General features: G+C 43.6%; 1 protein-coding gene across 12 annotated transcripts in view; it reads left to right on the forward strand.

The window, feature by feature from the left end:
• TSNARE1 (t-SNARE domain containing 1) overlaps positions 1 to 22,558 on the forward strand; it is a 693,119-nt gene that overhangs the window by 449,961 nt on the left and 220,600 nt on the right. The window lies entirely within an intron of this gene.

The following is a 22,558-nucleotide window of genomic DNA, read 5'->3' on the forward strand; positions in this document are numbered from 1 at the left end:
CTAGAGCCTGCCGAACCCCAAAATCCCTGATGTCTAAAGCAAGATGTGTTGAAAGGGAATTGCTGTACAAGCTTCTGTGCTATAGTGGAGAAGTGTCAGTCATTTAGACTTCTGTAAACTTTAAAGAAACCTGATGTTAATCTGGAGAATCCCTGTCTTACCCTTAACTTTTAGATTGGCCTAGCTACATCACTCTAGGGTGTGGAAAATTCACAGCACTGAGCACAGTAGGTAAGCTAACCTAGCCTCAGCTAGGTCAATGGTCTGCTTGGGGAGCTGGATTACGTACACTGATGGAAATACCTCCTTTCTCGATGTAGGAACCGTCTGTACTACAGCGGCATGGCTGAAGTGCCCATAGTGTAGACATGGCCCAAGTTTCTTTCCATGGACCATTTTTTGTGCAAAGCTTAAAGAACAAAACATAGTCCCTTCTGCAGCTGCCACTGAGTGATTCATTTCCCTTTCCACAGTCTGATTTGTGGCATTTCACACAACCCCTGGCTGCGGTAGGCCTGAAGCTGGTGAGGCAGACACTGAGCATGCTATAGATCAAATAGTCTCAAGCCTCTGAGGCTAAAGGTGCCAAGATGCATTGTGTTGCTCTGCAACACCTCCTATTCTCTGATCTTCGGAGAGTCTTTGACATTGTTATCTATAACATCTCCATTAAGAGATGCTCACCCTCACTCCCTGCTATTAACCTACAGGCCACAATGCAGGAAAGTGGCACAGGTACAAGAGGAAAAAAGTAAGAAACTTGTGCTCTGGGTTCTGATCTTTGTTACAGAGTGTAAATATTGAGTTGCTACCTTGGCTTTAATGGATTAACTCTGGCTCTAGTACCTTGTGACTAGAATAACAATCTGCAGCACTGGAGGATAATGCAGGAAAGAACCCAGTACTTCCCCCTTCCCCACCCGCAGAGAATGGATTGGATGATGCCCCGCAGTCCAGTGTCTCATTTCGTTTGCAACCAGAACTCCCAGAGGGGTCACTGGGGCCCCAGTTCAGGAAAGCACTTGTGCCCATGTTTAATTGCCTTTCAGAATTATGGCTCAAGAGATGTGCTGGCACAAAGAGTGTAAGATCAGGGCACTGTGGCATCTTTTCCTAGTTCCAGTTTCTGTGTTGTTGTAACTAATGAGAAAGGTGAGTCTAGAAGTATGTTGAAATTGTGACACATGTTTTCCCTGTGTTGTTTGTACAATATACCAGAACACGGATAATAGTTATCGAGCAACTCTGAGTACTTTAATCAGCTAGTGTAAGCAGCTGTGTAATTTCTGCATTATTAGTTCAGGACTTGCTGTAGCCCAGTGATGATAACCACTCATTTTAAGCACAGGGATAATTATTCATCTATTTATTTCTAGTGTTGTTTCGTTATCGGTAAGTTACTGTAGTAAAAGAGCTACCAAGCTCTCATGTGTAAAAACAAATTGCTCTACAAATGCCGCTCCACCCCGCCCCTTTTATTCTTATTTAAAATGAACAAATATTTGCATTTCTATCAAAATGTTATCACTGATAATGCAAGGAGTTTATTATACATTACTAGTGTTTTTTTTTTTAATGAAGTACTTTTAGTGACTTACTTTAGAAGCAATAAAAACCCCTCAATTACATTTTACAAAGTTAAGTAGATTTTTTTGTCTGCATTTTGGTGCGAAAGACAACTAGTTAATTTGGTTTGAACAAAAAAGTGCAATATGCTTTTCCTGTTAATAACAACTCATTTTTCCCATATATGAAAAAAAAGAAGCTTACAAGAAGTGGAAGGTTGGACATATGACCAGGGAAGAGTATAAAAATATTGCTCGGGCATGTAGGAATGTTATCAGGAGGGCCAAATCGCACCTGGAGCTGCAGCTAGCCAGAGATGTCAAGAGTAACAAGAAGGGTTTCTTCAGGTATGTTGGCAACAAGAAGAAAGCCAAGGAATGTGTGGGCCCCTTACTGAATGAGGGAGGCAACCTAGTGACAGAGGATGTGGAAAAAGCTAATGTACTCAATGCTTTTTTTGCCTCTGTCTTCACTAACAAGGTCAGCTCCCAGACTGCTGCGCTGGGCATCACAAAATGCGGAAGAGATGGCCAGCCCTCTGTGGAGATAGAGGTGGTTAGGGACTATTTAGAAAAGCTGGACGTGCACAAGTCCATGGGGCCGGACGAGTTGCATCCGAGAGTGCTGAAGGAATTGGTGGCTGTGATTGCAGAGCCACTGGCCATTATCTTTGAAAACTCGTGGCGAACCGGGGAAGTCCCGGATGACTGGAAAAAGGCTAATGTAGTGCCAATCTTTAAAAAAGGGAAGAAGGAAGATCCTGGGAACTACAGGCCAGTCAGCCTCACCTCAGTCCCTGGAAAAATCATGGAGCAGGTCCTCAAAGAATCAATCCTGAAGCACTTGCATGAGAGGAAAGTGATCAGGAACAGCCAGCATGGATTCACCAAGGGAAGGTCATGCCTGACTAATCTAATCGCCTTTTATGATGAGATTACTGGTTCTGTGGATGAAGGGAAAGCAGTGGATGTATTGTTTCTTGACTTTAGCAAAGCTTTTGACACGGTCTCCCATAGTATTCTTGTCAGCAAGTTAAGGAAGTATGGGCTGGATGAATGCACTATAAGGTGGGTAGAAAGCTGGCTAAATTGTCGGGCTCAACGGGTAGTGATCAATGGCTCCATGTCTAGTTGGCAGCCGGTATCAAGTGGAGTGCCCCAAGGGTCGGTCCTGGGGCCGGTTTTATTCAATATCTTCATAAATGATCTGGAGGATGGTGTGGATTGCACTCTCAGCAAATTTGCGGATGATACTAAACTGGGAGGAGTGGTAGATACGCTGGAGGGGAGGGATAGGATACAGAAGGACCTAGACCAATTGGAAGATTGGGCCAAAAGGAATCTGATGAGGTTCAATAAGGATAAGTGCAGGGTCCTGCACTTAGGACGGAAGAACCCAATGCACAGCTACAGACTAGGGACCGAATGGCTAGGCAGCAGTTCTGCAGAAAAGGACCTAGGGGTGACAGTGGACGAGAAGCTGGATATGAGTCAGCAGTGTGCCCTTGTTGCCAAGAAGGCCAATGGCATTTTGGGATGTATAAGTAGGGGCATAGCGAGCAGATCGAGGGACGTGATCGTTCCCCTCTATTCGACATTGGTGAGGCCTCATCTGGAGTACTGTGTCCAGTTTTGGGCCCCACACTTCAAGAAGGATGTGGATAAATTGGAGAGAGTCCAGCGAAGGGCAACAAAAATGATTAGGGGACTGGAACACATGAGTTATGAGGAGAGGCTGAGGGAGCTGGGATTGTTTAGCCTGCAGAAGAGAAGAATGAGGGGGGATTTGATAGCTGCTTTCAACTACCTGAAAGGGGGTTCCAAAGAGGATGGCTCTAGACTGTTCTCAATGGTAGCAGATGACAGAACGAGGAGTAATGGTCTCAAGTTGCAGTGGGGGAGGTTTAGATTGGATATTAGGAAAAACTTTTTCACTAAGAGGGTGGTGAAACACTGGAATGCGTTACCTAGGGAGGTGGTAGAATCTCCTTCCTTAGAGGTTTTTAAGGTCAGGCTTGACAAAGCCCTGGCTGGGATGATTTAACTGGGAATTGGTCCTGCTTTGAGCAGGGGGTTGGACTAGATGACCTTCTGGGGTCCCTTCCAACCCTGATATTCTATGATTCTATGTGCAATTTTTGTTCCATAACAACTCCACTTATTTGCTTCTTTCATGTCATTCATTTCCTCCTCCCTCCCGCTCCTCCCCTCACCCCCGGGTCTGTCACGATCACATTTGCATTGTTGTACATTGGATTCACAGCTATTCAATGGCCCCAAGATTAACAGAACCAGTTGTTGTAGAAGTAAATATCTTTCTTTTGTTTTCTTAGCTCTTGTAATATATGCTCCAACAGGAAGTCATTGATCACTCCTGCAGCTGTATCTCCATTAGGTCTGTTGTTCATATGTGTTGTTGTGGTGGGTTTTTGTTGTTTTTTATTATTATTATTATTATTATTATTATTATTTATTATTATTTTATTATTATTTTTAATAACGTGAGGGAAAATAAATTTAAAACAAACAGAGCAACAATAATGTCAAAGGTCTGGTTTCAAACAGCAGAAGAGAAGCAATACTTTGGACTGCACATAGGACCTTTAGTGCTAAATCTTGCTTTTACTACAAGCGCCGAGTAAGCGATGGCATGTTGTTGCTTGGCCCCATGAACAGACCAGGAAGCCCATTGTGACTCTGAGGGTATGTGTACGCTGGAGGTGTAATTTCCGGCTTGGGTAACCATACCTTTGCTAGCTCTGATCCCATCCGAGACATTAGGCACGTACTTGGGCAGCTAGCCCCTTGTGCCATTCACACTGCCACAGCTACTTTTGTATTTTTAGCACGCCAGCTTGATCAAAGCTAGCGCAGGTATGTCTACTCAGGCTGAAATCACACCTTCCAGCTGCAGTGTAAACATACCTTGAGTCAGAGTGCCCCTCTCAGCTTCCCCTGCAGCAGGGGGAAGTGCCCTGTGCCAAGCAGTTACCTAGCATAGTGTACTTCTCATGGCATACTGGCACAGCTATCCTGGCTGCCATATTGGGGGATCAAAGCCAAGCCTCTGCCCATTCTCTTTACCATTCCATCCACTCAGCTGCAGGAGAGGATGTAGCAGCTCTGTGGAGTCTGTCTCCCCCACACTGCTACCCACAATGTGGGTTGCCGGCACTAGGAAGTAAGGTATTGCTTTACATCTTTTCACTTCTCCACACAACCCTGTGCACATGATCCAACCCTTCGTCTGAGGATCTCAGAACACTTTACAAACAGTGGCTAAGTATTACCACTTCTGTGTGAGCCAATTCAAGCAGATATGAGATTATATCACCCTCTTCAGAAATGCAGCCACCTCTGAGGTAGAACAAGGCAGCTGTTTTAACAGAACACAGAAACACAGTGCCATAATTTAGGCCAGGAAGTGAAAAGTTAGATATTCAGTTGAAACTGTAGGGTAAATGTAGGTTGTCAGAAAGCGTAAAAACTGTCATGGGATCTTTAATGTCCATATACGTGGTCAGGACTTTTGATTTTACTTTTCACCTAATAGGCAATTTCCTTAGAGTTTAGAGCTGTTGTGGCTACTTCTTGTAGTGATAAACTGGGGAATTCCAGAGAAGGGGAGAGGAAAGGGAGAAAAGGATTAGGTATAATTTATGAACAGCAAGTTTAAGCATTAACCATGTGCAGCCTCAAGAAAATTCAGCAATGAAAGAGGAGGTAGAATAATTTATATGGCTAAAGTTGAGCATAGCAAGGAATATCAGCTCGAACTAACGAAGGGAATATGTAAATTAGACATTAGGAAAAAGGTTGTTACAGCGAAGTCAATTATTTGGGATTTGATGGCTGATTTCCAAAGGAAGCTGTCGAGTCACTGTCACAGAATGTTCAGGTGTAGACTAGAAAAAATCATTACGGGTTTAGTACAGAAGTTCACCATTAAAAGGGCCTTTCAAGCCTTAGGTGCTGCAAGTCTATAATGCAATTCTAATAAATCATCCCTTGAATGCCTTGGCCCAGTATTTACATTTTAACTAGCTTAGATATTCATTGAAAATATTACACTGGGTGAGTGACAACAACAGGATCTTCTAATTACTGCAGTCCCAATAAGCCAATGTCTGGCGTATCCACAATATGCACTGTTGACTAGGGAACACACAGAGGGGATAGTGAGGATAGCCATTATCTGTGTACTGGTTATGATGTTTCTTTTCTTTGGGCTAGATCATGCCATTAAGACATGCATCCCAGCACTGTACCAATTTAATTGGGGATTGGTCCTGCTTTGAGCAGGGGGTTGGACTAGATGACCTCCTGAGGTCCCTTCCAACCCTGGTATTCTATGATTCTATGATTCTAACCCAGGACAAGCCTCAGGAGACATTGTGTCTCAAGGAGGCAAATGCCTGCCACAGCTCTTGAAGAGCTAGGCTGCGGTGTCACACCTCAGATGAGTGCAACCCCTGCAAATTGGCTAGCTCTGCTGGCTGATGTGTAGCAGATTGAGTCTTGCAGTCCTGGAGCTGCTAGCAAGGAACATTCCCTGTCTTCAGGAGAGCACTGGGGACTGCAACAGTGGCCATCCCCTGTATGCAAGACTCCTTTAAGGGCTAGCTCCTTTTTGCCCTAAATATCCATTGCTGCACCCAGTTAGTGGCAGGTGTAGGCACCATGGTCCGTTCATCATTGCCCCTTGCACTTGAGTGGGCTTAGTCACTTCAGCTCTGTCACAACACAAGGCTGGTGCATCATTAAAAATACCTTGCTAAGAAGGCTATTTGCACCACAGGTTCCCTGAGAACAGTTTAGCACTTGGACATGGTGCATTTATAGTAAATACACTTTGCATTTATTTGGAGCCTTATCTCCCAAACCATTTTAGAGTCCAATATATAGGGAATACTTCACCAGCCACTGAAATGCAGCAAATTTCTCTGGGGAGAAATTTTGAAACTGATTATACACAGGCTGAGCTAGAGCCCATGAGGAAAGATTTTTATCTTCCTACAAAAATGTTGGTGAGGAAAAAAAACAAAACATGTTTCTTTTGAAACTTTTCTTCAAAGGTTTTCAGGTGTTTATCCTCAAATAAACAAACCACGGAACAGCTCTAAATTTTGGAAGGGTTGATTTTTCAATGAAAACTTGAAAAACTTCACGGAAATCAGACATTTTCTGTGGACATTTCCATTTTGCCAAAAGCCATTTCTCATCAAAAGTTTAGAATGAAACATTTAGACAAATTCTAGCCTTAGCTTCCTCCTCGAAGAGTAATTTCACTATGCAACCAGCCCTGGAAGCACTCCAAGTCTTATACTGCCTAGAAGGCATTAGGTCATATTTTTTTTGTCTGGCTCAGTCTTTAAAGATGTTTGATTTTCTACTACTGGAAACACAAACCCTTATTTAAAACACACACATAGTCATTTCTAGTAAGGTTGTCCAGGGGTTGGTCGTTAATGTGTTAGTTAATTATAAAGAACATCTCGTCAAACCATATAATTAGAGTAGCTAAAGCAGAATTAAACAATGATGCTGAACCGATATAAAATGGTTGACATGCAGCAGATTGTCTTTCCTGTTTGTTTTCTTTTTCAAGTTATTTTAATTAATTTTGTGCTGGTGAAAATTCCTGAATTGTGACCTGTCCTGGAAACTGGAGTAGTTGTTATTTAGTATTTGGTTTACCATAGCATCAGGGCCTCGTTGTGCTAGGTGCTGTACAAACACAGAACAAAAAAGATGGTCCCTGAGTACTTTCTTGCCAGCAGTATGATGCATACTTCGCCACCACTGTGCTACAACCTCAGCTCGGAAAGCTGCCTCTGCGGGGCAAGGGTGGTTGTTACTTCAGATCCATTCAATCCATGGCGGCTGGCTGGAATTTGTAAATCACCTGTCTCCATTGAATGCCTTAGATTACACTGCTAGCACAGGTGCCAGTTGGCATTGGGTAATGCAGACCTCATTACGGTCTGAACTGAAACCATAACATTGTTTCACACCCACACGAGCCAGCATTCAGCTGATGCTAACCACTTTCAGCTAATTCCATACTGAGAAGGATTTGAACCCGCAGCCTAGCAATGAAAGATTCCTAGTTGTTACATTGCCAGTTCTCTCCCTGATTCTCTAACTGCCCCTCCACCCCCCAAATGAACCATGTACTTGATAACTGCAGATCACACTTTGCATTCAGTTTCATATTTAAGTAAAATAATTGAATAGCAATTGACAGTTTAAGATTACACTAATTGCTCAGTTTCCCAGAACACTCCTAAAAAGAACATGAATTTATCCTTCATATTTTTCCAGTTAAATGACCCTCATGGAAATAAATCCAGAGTACGGAATTAATAGTGCTGCAAACAAAGTGTATAAAGAGTGGAGACTGCTTAGCTTTTTGTCATAATCTTTGTACAGTTTCTATTTTGTGAAGATAAGAACATACTGTCTGCAATAAACTTCTCTTTCCTGAGGCTGGTATCAGTCAGTTTGATAGATTACTGCTACATCCCTCAATACCTGTATTAGTTTACACACCAGAGTCTGAGGTATATAGGAGAAAAAGCAAGTGTGTGTGATATTCAGTTCAGGTTTTGGTTGTGGATTTCCATGTCCTTGATTACTTAGTACACTGTAAAAAGAAAAGGGTACTTGTGGCACCTTAGAGACTAACCAATTTATTTGAGCATAAGCTTTTGTGAGCTACAGCTCACTTCATCGGATGCAGTCAGTGGAAGATACAGTGAGGAAATTTATATACACACATGAAAAAATGGGTGTTGTCATACACACTGTAAGGAGAGTGATCACTTAAGATGAGCTATTACCAGCAGGGGGGCGGGGGTGGGAAGAAAACCTTTTGTACTGACAATCAAGGTGGGCCATTTCCAGCAGTTAACAAGAACATCTGAGGAACAGAATAAACATGGAGAAATAGTTTTACTTTGTGTAATGACCCATCCACTCCCAGTCTCTATTCAAGCCTAAGTTAATTGTATCCAGTTGAGTCTCCGACTCAAGGAACATTTCCAGCACACCTCTGAACAACATACTAATCCACAGAGACCTTCCTACCAACACTACAAAAAGAAGGATTTTAGGTGGACTCCTCCTGAAGGTCGAAACAACAGACTGGACTTCTACATAGAGTGCTTCCGCCGACGTGCACGGCCTGAAATTGTGGAAAAGCAGCATCACTTCCCCCATAACCTCAGCCATGCAGAACACAATGCCATCCACAGCTTCAGAAACAACTCTGACATCATAATCAAAAAGGCTGACAAAGGAGGTGCTGTCGTCATCATGAATAGGTCAGAATATGAACAAGAGGCTGCTAGGCAGCTCTCCAGCACCACTTTCTACAATCCATTACCCTCTGATCCCATTCAGGGTTACCAAAAGAAACTACAGCATTTGCTCAAGAAACTCCCTGAAAAAGCACAAGAACAAATCTGTACAGACACACACCTGGAACCCCAACCAGGGGTATTCTATCTGCTACCCAAGATCCATAAACCTGGAAATCCTGGACGCCCCATCATCTCAGGCATTGGCACCCTGACAGCAGGATTGTCTGGCTATGTAGACTCCCTCCTCAGGCCCTACGCTACCAGCACTCCCAGCTATCTTCGAGACACCACTGACTTCCTGAGGAAACTACAATCCATCGGTGATCTTCCTGAAAACACCATCCTGGCCACTATGGATGTAGAAGCCCTCTACACCAACATTCCAACAAAGATGGATGACAAGCCGTCAAGAACACTATTCCCGATAATGTCACGGCAAACCTGGTGGCTGAACTTTGTGACTTTGTCCTCACCCGTAACTATTTCACATTTGGGGACAACGTATACCTTCAAATCAGCGGCACTGCTATAGGTACCCACATGGCCCCACAGTATGCCAACATTTTTATGGCTGACTTAGAACAACGCTTCCTCAGCTCTCGTCCCCTAATGCCCCTACTCTACTTGCGCTATATTGATGACATCTTCATCATCTGGACCCATGGAAAAGAAGCCCTTGAGGAATTCCACCATGATTTCAACAATTTCCATCCCACCATCAACCTCAGCCTGGACCAGTCCGCACAAGAGATCCACTTCCTGGACACTACGGTGCTAATAAGCGATGGTCACATAAACACCACCCTATACCGGAAACCTACTGACCTCTATTTCTACCTACATGCCTCCAGCTTTCATCCAGATCACACCACATGATCCATACAACCGCATTTGCTCCAATCCCTCAGACAGAGACAAACACCTACAAGATCTCTATCAAACATTCTTACAACTACAATACCCACTTGCTGAAGTGAAGAAACAGATTGACAGAGCCAGAAGAGTACCCAGAAGTCACCTACTACAGGACAGACCCAACAAAGAAAATAACAGAACGCCACTAGCCATCACCTTCAGCCCCCAACTAAAACCTCTCCAACGTATCATCAAGGATCTACAGCCTGTCCTGAAGGACGACCCATCACTCTCACAAATCTTGGGAGACAGGCGAGTCCTTGCCTACAGACAACTAACCTGAAGCAAATACTCACCAGCAACCACACACCACACAACAGAACCATTAACCCAGGAACCTATCCTTGAAACAAAGCCCGTTGCCAACTGTGTCCACATATCTATTCAGGGGACACCATCATAGGGCCTAATCACATCAGGCACACTATCAGAGACTCGTTCGCGTGCACATCTACCAATGTGATATATGCCATCATGTGCCAGCAATGCCCCTCTGCCATGTACATTGGTCAAACTGGACAGTCTCTATGTAAAAGAATAAATGGACACGAATCAGATGTCAAGAATTATAACATTCATAAACCAATCAGAGAACACTTCAGTCTCTCTGGTCACTCGATTACAGACCTAAAAGTCGCAATATTACAACAAAAAGACTTCAAAGACAGACTCCAACGAGAGACTGCTGAATTGGAATTAATTTGCAAACTGGATACAATTAACTTAGGCTTGAATAGAGCCTGGGAGTGGATGGGTCATTACACAAAGTAAAACTATTTCCCCATGTTTATTCCCACCCCCCACTGTTCCTCAGACGTTCTTGTTAACTGCTGGAAATGGCCCACCTTGATTATCACTACAAAAGGTTCCCCGCCCCCCCTCCCCATGCTCTCCTGTTGGTAATAGCTCATCTTAAGTGATCGCTCTCCTTACAGTGTGTATGATAACACCCATTTTTTCATGTTCTGTGTGTATATAAATCTCCTCACCGTATTTTCCACTGACTACATCCGATGAAGTGAGCTGTAGCTCACAAAAGCTTATGCTCAAATAAATTGGTTAGTCTCTAAGGTGCCACAAGTACTCCTTTTCTTTTTGACAGGTTTCAGAGTAACAGCCGTGTTAGTCTGTATTCGCAAAAAGAAAAGGAGTACTTGTGGCACCTTAGAGACTAACCAATTTATTTGAGCATAAGCTTTCGTGAGCTACAGCTCACTTCATCGGATGCATACTGTGGAAAATACAGAAGGTGTTTTTATACACACAGACCATGAAAAAATGGGTGTTTATCACTACAAAAGGTTTTCTCTCCCCCAACCTCACTCTCCTGCTGGTAATAGCTTATCTAAAGTGATCACTCTCCTTACAATTCTTTTTTGCGAATACAGACTAACACGGCTGCTACTCTGAAACCTGTCATTAGTACACAGTAGATTTTCTTAGAATCATGGAATCATAGAATATCAGGGTTGGAAGGGACCTCAGGAGGTCATCTAGTCCAACCCCCTGCTCAAAAGCAGGACCCATCCCCAATTAAATCATTCCAGCCAGGGCTTTGTCAAGCCTGACCTTAAAAACTTCTAAGGAAGGAGATTCCACCACCTCCCTAGGCAACGCATTCCAGTGTTTCACCACCCTCCTAGTGAAAAAGTTTTTCCTAATATCCAACCTAAACCTCCCCCACTGCAACTTGAGACCATTACTCCTTGGCCTGTCCTCCTCTACCACTGAGGATAGTCTAGAATCATCCTCTCTGGAACCACCTTTCAGGTAGTTGAAAGCAGCTATCAAATCCCCCCTCATTCTTCTCTTCTGCAGGCTAAACAATCCCAGCTCCCTCAGCCTCTCCTCATAAGTCATGTGTTCCAGACCCCTAATCATTTTTGTTGCCCTTCGCTGGACTCTTTCCAATTTATCCACATCCTTCTTGTAGTGTGGGGCCCAAAACTGGACACAGTACTCCAGATGAGGTCTCACCAATGTCGAATAGAGGGGGACAATCACGTCCCTCGATCTTCTCGCTATGCCCCTACTTATACATCCCAAAATGCCATTGGTCTTCTTGGCAACAAGGGCACACTGCTGACTCATATCCAGCTTCTCGTCCACTGTCACCCCTAGGTCCTTTTCCGCAGAACTGCTGCCTAGCCATTCAGTCCCTAGTCTGTAGCTGTGCATTGGGTTCTTCCGTCCTAAGTGCAGGACCCTGCACTTATCCTTATTGAACCTCATCAGATTTCTTTTGGCCCAATCCTCCAATTTGTCTAGGTCCCTCTGTATCCTATCCCTCCCCTCCAGCGTGTCTACCACTCCTCCCAGTTTAGTATCATCCGCAAATTTGCTGAGAGTGCAATCCACACCATCCTCCAGATCATTTATGAAAATATTGAACAAAAGCGGCCCCAGGACCGACCCCTGGGGCACTCCACTTGACACTGGCTGCCAACTAGACATGGAGCCATTGATCACTACCCGTTGAGCCCGACAATCTAGCCAACTTTCTACCCACCTTATAGTGCATTCATCCAGCCCATACTTCTTTAACTTGCTGACAAGAGTACTGTGGGAGACCGTGTCAAAAGCTTTGCTAAAGTCAAGATACAATACATCCACTGCTTTCCCTTCATCCACAGAACCAGTAATCTCATCATAAAAGGCGATTAGATTAGTCAGGCATGACCTTCCCTTCGTGAATCCATGCTGACTGTTCCTGATCACTTTCCTCTCATGTAAGTGCTTCAGGATTGATTCTTTGAGGACCTGCTCCATGATTTTTCCAGGGACTGAAGTGAGGCTGACTGGCCTGTAGTTCCCAGGATCCTCCTTCTTCCCTTTTTTAAAGATTGGCACTACATTAGCCTTTTTCTAGTCATCCGGGACTTCCCCCATTCACCATGAGTTTTCAAAGATAAAGGCCAATGGCTCTGCAATCACATCCGACAACTCCTTTAGCAGTCTCGGATGCAGCACATCCGGCCCCATGGACTTGTGCACATCCAGCTTTTCTAAATAGTCGCTAACCACCTCTTTCTCCACAGAGGGCTGGCCATCTATTCCCCATGTTGTGATGCCCAGCGCAGCAGTCTGGGAGCTGGCCTTGTTCGTGAAGACAGAGGCAAAAAAAGCATTGAGTACATTAGCTTTTTCCACATCCTCTGTCACTAGGTTGCCTCCCTCATTCATTAAGGGGCCCACACTTTCCTTGGCTTTCTTCTTGTTGCCAACATACCTGAAGAAACCCTTCTTGTTACTCTTAACATCTCTCGCTAGCTGCAGCTCCAGGTGCGATTTGGCCCTCCTAATTTCATTCCTACACGCCCGAGCAATATTTTTATACTCTTCCCTGGTCATATGTCCAGCCTTCCACTTCTTGTAAGCTTCTTTTTTATGCTTAAGATCCGCTAGGATTTCACCGTTAAGCCAAGCTGGTCACCTGCCATATTTACTATTCTTTCGACACATCGGGATGGTTTGTCCCTGTAACCTCAACAGGGATTCCTTGAAATACAGCCAGCTCTCCTGCACTCCTTTCCCCTTCATGTTAGTCCCCCAGGGGTTCCTACCCATCCGTTCCCTGAGGAAGTCGAAGTCTGCTTTCCTGATGTCCAGGGTCCGTATACTGCTGCTTACCTTTCTTCCCTATGTCAGGATCCTGAACTCGACCAACTCATGGTCACTGCCTCCTAGATTCCCATCCACTTTTGCTTCCCCTACTAATTCTTCCTGGTTTGTGAGCAGCAGATCAAGAAAAGCTCCCCCCCTAGTTGGCTCCTCTAGCACTTGCACCAGGAAACCACCTTCTTGAACCTCATCAGATTTCTTTTGGCCCAATCCTCCAATTTGTCTCGGTCCCTCTGTATCCTATCCCTACCCTCCAGCGTATCTACCACTCCTCCCAGTTTAGTGGCATCTGCAAACTTGCTGAGGGTGCAATCCACACCATCCTCCAGATCATTTATGAAGATATTGAACAAAGCCGGCCCCAGGACCGACCCCTGGGGCTCTCCACTTGATACCGGCTGCCAACTAGACATGGAGCCATTGATCACTACCCGTTGAGCCCGACAATCTAGCCAGCTTTCTATCCACCTTATAGTGGATATTCTTCTTCTGAGCAGCTACAGAAAAACTGTAGCTGACAGTATTAGAAGCCCTTTTCTTTTTTAAATGAGTAAATGGTCCCAAGCAGTTCAAGATATGTCATCTCATTGATATATTTATTCCCAGTTAAAAGCATTTTTCATAGGATTTCACATGAACTCACGTAACTTGCTTTCAGTAATTTGTTGCTGAACAGGCCTGTGGCTCACTGGAGCGGTTCAGAAACCTCTATAAAATAACTAGGCACTATGGTCTAATAGTTCCTAGTGCATAGTCATCCACATCATAACCTACCCATCGCAATTTCACCTAATTAGAGTACTTGTTATTGGGCTCTGCAGAGAGGCCGAGGGTTAAATGGGCCATGAAGACTGAGTTACTCTCTTACCCATAGAAATGCTTTTCCAGGTCAGGGATGGTGAATAATTGTGGGGTGAAGTTTGTGTGACAGCTGTGTCTGCTGTAATTTTTCTGTGGATTCTATGTTCAGTTGCCTATCATGAGCTCTAAAGTCTATTTTTTCAATGAATTCACTCCATCAGGGAAACGTTTTGTATAAATGACATTTTTGTATCCATAATGCAGATGCTACCATGTCATCTTGTGCTTGCTTATTTGTGTTTAATTTTATTTCTTGGATTTTTTTCTGTAGCCCTTATCGTAACAGCCTCTGAGCACTTTCCAAACAGCAATGGATTTAGCCTCACAAAAGCTCTGTGATACCTGGAGAACTGAGACAGGTGCATTGCCCAAGTTCACATAGTAAATCTATGGCAGAGGTGGGAACAGAACCCACATATCTAGATTTCCAGGCCAGTTTCTCAAACACAAGGGCATTCTTCCTTCAAACTCTGTCTATATGCTGGGGCTCGGAGGTGTTTATATTTTTGTGGTGGCAAAGTAGCAGAAAACCTCATCTTCAGGGGATCACGCATTCGGTTTGGAGTGTGTGCGTGTTTTCCTGCCTTATCACAGTACAAATGTGTACATAAATGAATAAATTCACAAGCTATAAATATTAGGTGTGACCAGCCTAATGCATTTTTGACATTATTTCTTCCAAATATGAATTGCAAAGTCCCAGAGGCCTCAGTCATCTGGACTAACAAAATGCGGCAACATCAGATGCTGAGCGAAAGGAAATAAGAATTGTGGCATTATCACTGTCAGAGAGCAGAGCAGATATTATCGCTTGTACTCAGGAGGGTAATGAAACACCTTCCTCCGTCATTTACTTTGTGTGCAGATCTTCACCTTTTCCCTCACTGCCAGCAACTCCCCATTGTAGGCTGGGTGAGCATTTGGAATGTGGGTAAGGGATGTTCATACCTAATTAGGAAACACATGCTCTGTCATGCATCACAGAAGACTTTTGAAACATTATTCAATTTGTTCTACCCCTTGACGTAGTCGGGTAATTTTTTGGTTCCCTGCGCAAGAATATCACTTCTCTATTTTCTGACGCGAGCTGTTCCTTGCTCTCCTCTCCCTGATACCAAACTATCATTCCATTACCTTGAAGATAAAATGGAATCAAATGCAGCTTTTGTTGTCAAAAAAGAAGCAAGGAAAACCAGTTATTTTTGTTTATTTGTCTGCTATCAGAACATTTCAGTGTTCACACTTATCTTGAAATGTAGTGTTTAGAGGCGAATGGGGGCTGAGATAACCGTTCTGCATTGTGCTGGTTCAGACAGAATTAGACTGCATTTTATCTTTGTAATCTGCCAAGCCTCAACCCTTTATCTACCATCTTGGGTGACGTTCTTTTGGAGGGGAGTGGGAGGGGGAACAATTTACACACACACACACACACGCTGGAAGGGGTGGTCTTGTGAGATTGTCTGATGGAATATGCACATTTACAGTGGTGCCAATCCAGATCACAGCCTCAGTGTATTAGGTGCTACATGCTTACAAAGAAAGAAAAGCCCTGCCCCAAAGAGTCTATAAACTAAATAAAAAGAATGAGGAGGACTTGTGGCACCTTAGAGACTAACAAATTTATTTGGGCATAAGCTTTTGTGGGCTAAAGCCCACTTCATCAGACTAAATAGGGACCAAACACAATAAGACATACAGAACACAAAACAAGAGTAAAGGTAGTAGGAACCCAAGGTTGCATATAATTTTAGCTGAGGGCACAATTTGGAAACGTCAGTGTTTTGTGTGTGTCTGTAAAAAGTAGATAAAAGATATTAAATAACCGCTCATAAGAAGAGGTGACTGAATAATTGTTTGGGTTTTTTTGGTTGGGTATCCAAAATGAAAAATCTGGGAAATGAATCAGTTAGTTTAGAACCAAAATGAAGTTTTACATACCAAAATGAAAAATGAGAAATTTAAAAAAAAAATCATTCAGGTCAAATGAAATGGTTTGAATGTTGATTCAAAACAAAATATCAAAATGGTTTGTTTTGGAAAAAAATTGAGGGGGTGGGGAGGGGGAACTCTTCACTGAATTCAACCTGAATTCACAGATAGTTTTGGTGTCCTGAAAAAAATCATTATTCAGTGAATTTACTATTTGCCCAAATATTTCGCTCAGCTCTACTCACAAACCATCTGCCTTATAAGTTGCTATTGTTATTATATCTCTTGCACACTTTTGCTAGTCAGCATCACAAGTAATGACACTTATCTTTAGTCCTCAATGTAGAGAAACACCTTCAAGAACAGACGCCTAGTGGCTCAAGGGGCGTGGCAATGGCATGGAGAACCCTTCATCTCTAGGTCACTAGTGCAAAAGCAGCCCAAGTTATTAGTGATTGAAAGACTGATGGGTGTCTGGTGGCTGATATGAAGTGAGCTGGTGTCTCTTGGTCCAGTTCTTAGTGAGCATGTGTGTATATCACAAAAAATCCGTCACAGCTGATAACCAATATACGGTCTGCAGCCCCAGTGGACGGGCCAAGGACTGAATAGTTTATGGTGACTAAATTGCCCTTTTAGCCTCTACCTCAGTACTGAACCATGTTGCCAGGGAGTAGTGAGGGGAAAGCACATTCTGTCCCTGCATCTTTTCTGAATAAATAAAGGGCTTTGGTGTTCCAAGCCATCAGTCTAGCACCATTCACCACATCCGAATTCACTCCACTACATTGGCCAGAGATGGACTGCCATATTACAGTAAAAAGAAAAGGAGTACTTGTGGCACCTTAGAGACTAACAAGTACTCCTGTTCTTTTTGTGAATACAGACTAACATGGCTGTTACTCTGAAACTTGTCATATTACAGTAACTCCTCACTTAACGTTGTCCCGGTTAACGATCGTTTGTTGTTACATTACTGATCAATTAGGAAACAAGCTCATTTAAAGTTGTGCAATGCTCCCTTATAAAGTCGTTTGGCAGCTGCTGCTTTGTCCAGTGCTGGCAGGATTCTCTGGAAGAGCAGCCCTCCCATCTTGGGGATTGGAACCGGGTGGGCCGGCAGCCCCCCACCCCCATCAGCTGTAAGGTATGTGGCTTGGCAGCTGCCCAGCAGCAGTTCAGGTGTCCCTCCCGCCACTGCTGTGCTGCTCCTGCCCTGCCCTCTGCCTGGGAGCTGCTCCCTGGAGCCTCCTGCTTGCTGGGGGAGGGGTGGAGAGGGGTGCTGATGTCAGGATATCCCCCTGTTCCTGCCCCCCACCCCCGCAGGAGGGGACAGTCACAGGGCTCAGCGTGTGGGGGGCGGGGGGGATCTTGCAGGAAGCTGTTGCTTCCTGTCTGAACTGGCTGATCTGCTTAAAAGGGCAATGTACTTGAAGTGGTGTCAGAGTACTTAAAGGGGCAATGCATGTCTCTCTCTCTTACTCATGCATGCACGCCCCAGCACTTTGGAAATTCCACACCTGTGCAGCCATGCATTGCTGTCAGGAGGAGGGAGTGGTACGCTCCAGCTGGATAGCATCGGTTCATCATCATGTTCAGGTTTTTGCAGGGAAGTGTTTGCGGCTACTGCCCTGCATCTGTTGTGTTTCCTCCCTCCTGCCTCAGTCCATGCTGCCTTGTAGAGTGTGAGGCTACATTAACAACAGCGTATTAACCGTTGAGGGCTCAGCCGAGTACAAGTTCATCATTTAGCAGCAAGACATTCCCTGGGAAATATTCCACCCTCTTACTCCACCACCTCAACCAAGCTTCAGAATCATTCGTTGCTGTGTACAATATTAAACTGTTTGTTTAAAATTGTTTAAAACTTATACTGTATATGTATATAATGTCTTTTGTCTGGCGAAAAAAAATTCCCTGGAACCTAACCACCCCCCCTATTTACATTAATTCTTATGGGGAAATTGGATTCGCTTAACATTGTTTCACATAAAGTCTCATTTTTCAGGAACATAACTCCAACATTAAGTGAGGAGTTACTGTACTGTGTTATTTCTCACCTAGGCCCTAATAAATGAATCATGTTAATAGGGAGAGGTTTCCAGCATCCTTCCTCTCTATCCCTCCCTGTTCGGAGGCCCTACGTAATGGCATCGCAATGGTCTGATAAGAGCTAGACATCACGCCTTCCAGAGCCCATCTGCTCAGCTCCTGCTGTTGAGCACAGTGTCTCTGCAGTGCTCCTGGAGCCTGCTGTCCCCAGTTAGCTTAGGGACTGAGATGATGAAGCTCAACAGAGCTATTTTAATTATTCAGCATGGTGCCATGATGGCATTGACCATTAAGACAACAAAATAGAGCAAGAGAAGGAAAAAGAAACTCCCAGTGCTGGTTGTTGAGCAGTCCCAGAGGAGGTCTAACTCAGGCTGTAATTGCTGTTCTGGATAGCTTCTGCCCTCAAAACAATTTTCTGCTAGTCTGTTGTTGCTTAGCCTGGCTCAGTTTGATTTATAGGATGTCATTTTTTCTCCCCAGCTGTAGACAAGAGAAAAATATTTCCTGGAAAGACTGTTGTGGGTGAAATTTAGTTTGTGTCCATCTAGCATCAAAGAAGCTCTCTGCCTTTCTATGTCCCTTTGTTATACCAATAAAATAAAAACCAGCAGGATCTTATTAAAGGGAAAAAGGCAAAATACCACATTTATTGTGAATACAGAAAGAATCATAGTAAGCAGTTAGTTATAGCTATAACATTCCATTCAATCTCATATTTATTCACACGTTCATTCATACACACACACACAGGTTCTGCAAGGTTGTTATCATAGTTACCAGCCTTAGAGTTGCTCATGCCAAGCCACTGGCCAGGTGGCCTGGACATGAGGAGGGATCAGGGCCTCGTCAGATGCACATCTGATGCTCCTGGAAGTTGGTTTGCAGAATCAGACCCCAAAGTTCTCACTTTCTAGAGTCCATTTTTATAGGAATTTCTTCCTATGCCAGTCTATGGGAATTGCTTCATCATGCTGTTGCTGAATCAATCAGCAAATGTCACATTCCTGATGGCTCCATGCTGCCAGATGTTATCTTGTTCTTTGGTTCTCCCATTCTTGAGGCTGTTGGGTGGATTCCAGTCTGCCCTCCGAGGGTCCTCTGGTTATTTCCACTTGACGCCTTCTTCAGCCGATGGACACTGGATTCTTAGGCTGGCACCTCCCTAATCATTCAGTTATTATCCACACCAAGCATCCATCCACATACATCCTCTATCTCTATTTTAATCACAATTGTTAAAGCGAGATGAATACAACAAAAGGGCGGGGAGTCTCTGGGTACAGTTTCTATTGTTACAGAGTATTGCTTTGAGTCTCTCTCTGTGAGAGTAGTTGTTGTTACAAAGAATTGCGTTGAGAACAGACTCTGTCTTAGAATGTACTAACACAATTAGCAGCTTGCAAGTTTCACACATAGAGGGAGAGAAACAGTACCAAAAATCAAGAGACCCCTTAATTAGTAGTACCCTGGAATTTAAACTATGGGGAATCAAACTCATTTGTGATTTTAATACAGAACTTCTTTAATATGATCCAACACCTTCTCCCTCCTCCCCCTCCCCCCCCCCGGAAGGGATGGGAAATGGGTTTACACTATGTTTGAGTTTAAACACTGAGAAATGTCCATCCTTGTGCTTTTTTCTATGTGCGACACAGGCTGGGTAGTGGGAGGAATGTGTTCCTGAGAGTAATGCACACTGAGCACCGTAAACGGTGCTTCCCTGTGATAACACATTTTGCGCATCTGGAGTGGGTGTTCCCCAATGGTTACATTTGCCTTGGCCCTGGGAGAGTGCTGTTGGGTGGGGGGGACGGGGGGGTTATCCCAAGGGTAACACATTTTAGATATTTCCTGGGTTGCTTCCCTGTATTGACGTACACAAAGATATGCTGTGTTTTACTCCCTTTAGATCCTACGCCAATATCTCTGTCTGCTTCCAGTTCATTTTATAACAGCCCTTGTTGATCATTCATAGAATGACTGGCAGGGCTGACCCAGGAGTTTGCATATAGAATTCTACATGACCTGCAGACACAGATATAATTAATTTAGTTGTTAATTTAGATTCATCCGTCTAATTTTTTTTTTAAGACTAGAGGTTCTCCCTATAAAGGGACAAACCCTGAGCTTTCTACTCAGTTTTTTTTTTATTCTGTCCCTACTCAGGCAAATTCCTTTTGATATCTGTGGGACAGTTCCCTGAAAAGGGATTAAGTCAGTATTGATCAAGAACTCCAGGATGTGGCCAAAAGTGAATGAGAAGGGACAGTGAGGACATCCCTGGCCTGTCCCTTTGGAATGCAAATGAAATCACCTCTTGTTTATTTAGCATTGTTCTTGTGGCTGGAATTTAGAGTGTCCTTAGAGTAAGGTTACATGTGGGGCCAAATTTAAATGTTTGCCATATTGCTAAACTTTGACACCTTTAGGAATGAGAATGGCTGTGGGAGGAGCTAACATTTTCATTGCTGTTTTTGTGAATATGTTTAAAATGTATGTTCTGTGCTCAAATGTGCTGATAGGATTTATAATCCAGGCTGTCTGCTCTTTGGCTTTAAGAATGCTGAAATTGTGGGCATGTTAAAATGAGCCTTCTGTTGGGAGGTGTAACATTCTTGTTAACCAGGGAGTTAATAGTTCTTAAAAGAATTTGTAAATTATCCCTGTAAAACCATCTGAGCCTGGTGATTTTCTAGGGTTTTTTTGTTCTTTGTTTTTCCCTCTCTGTATGTAAGATATGTCTAATGCAGCTTGTTTGTGTTCCTTGAAGTATGAGAGCGTTAAACAAATTATACATACATTATGTTTGCCTTGGTCATCTCCTATCTCAGCTACTGCAACCATCCCTTGTGTGTCCCCCAGTCTTGCCACATCCGTTTGCCTCTCTTCCTCTGTCTAGTCTACACACAGTATAAAGGGCCTGGTCATTCAACTCCACGGGAGCGCTCACAACTCCCACTGAAATCACTTGACAGATGGCAAACACTCACCGCTTTCCAGAGGCACTGAGCACCTTACAGGCTAAAAAATCATCTTCTGCCACCAGTCTAACCATGTAATTCCCTTCTCAGACTCTCCACACTGACTTCCTCTTGCTCACTAAAGCTTATCATCCTCACCTTCAAACTGCCACACAATTTCTACAGTGGAACCTGCCTTCTTGGCAATGCTTTACTACCATAGTGTTACAGAGTGTGATCTCGTGTTACTTAAACTTCATTACTTTTATAAAATATTCTGTGGAACATTTACTAGTTATGCATATTCTCATACATAATTAAAGCTAGACTGCACTTGACAAGGAAGTGAGCACAGTGCATTTTGTGCTGCATTACCCTATCCTTTGTTTTTTTTTAGCTTTTGTTTCTTGTATTTGTTCACTTGCTCGTAAATTTGCCATATTCAGTCATTCGCAATGGTTCTCCCAGGCTTCATTACAAATTAATGAGATTTGACTACATTGTATAATTAAGTACTGTTCTACTCACAATTACATAATAAACCTCAAAAATGAATGTAGATACTCTTGGAACCATTTATAAATTAATCAAAGGGGATAATTTAGTTGTCTAACCATCAGGTTGGGGACATTTAGACTCCTTTGCCCCCCGGATTCTACTCCAAGCCGGCTTAAAGTAGCTGAATAGGCTACTGTTCCGTTAACTGTGTGAGGGAGTCTCTTACAAGAGATTTTAAAAGTTAGGGGAGGAAATCATCTCCTATGAGAAAATGTGTGGGATGAGTCTGAGGGGAGAGAGAAACTACACTTCTCCATGAGAGCATTCTCACATGTGTTGTCGGGAATACGTATGTGTGTTTTTTTCCCCTCAGTGTCCCAGTAGAATCAACAGGGCGCTCCTCCCCAAGAACATGTGAACTCCCTTGGATTTACAGTAAACTAGGGTTGATCTCCTATTTGCCTTGCATCTATGCACCAGCTCTGAAAACACCTCTCTGCGGATCAAAGGAAAGTTAATACTGCCAAAAGTGGTTACCATGCGTGGATCATGCCCTGAGAGTTTGTCTGCTCCCTGTGGACATTAGTGGTCCAGTGACACTTCACAGAGGAGTAAGGGTTTGCTCTCGCTCTGGTGCTATGCATTGTATTTGGCACGAATTGATTAATTTCCCCCCTCCCCAGATTTATCTATATATCAGAAGTGCTGTATTATGGTGGCACCTGTATTAAAATTTTGTGTTAGTTCTGTTATCCCTGAGCAGCCTTCACTCACACTCAGCATAATG

Source organism: Lepidochelys kempii, chromosome 2 (assembly GCF_965140285.1).
Source record: "Lepidochelys kempii isolate rLepKem1 chromosome 2, rLepKem1.hap1, whole genome shotgun sequence".
Lineage (NCBI taxonomy): Eukaryota > Metazoa > Chordata > Testudines > Cheloniidae > Lepidochelys > Lepidochelys kempii.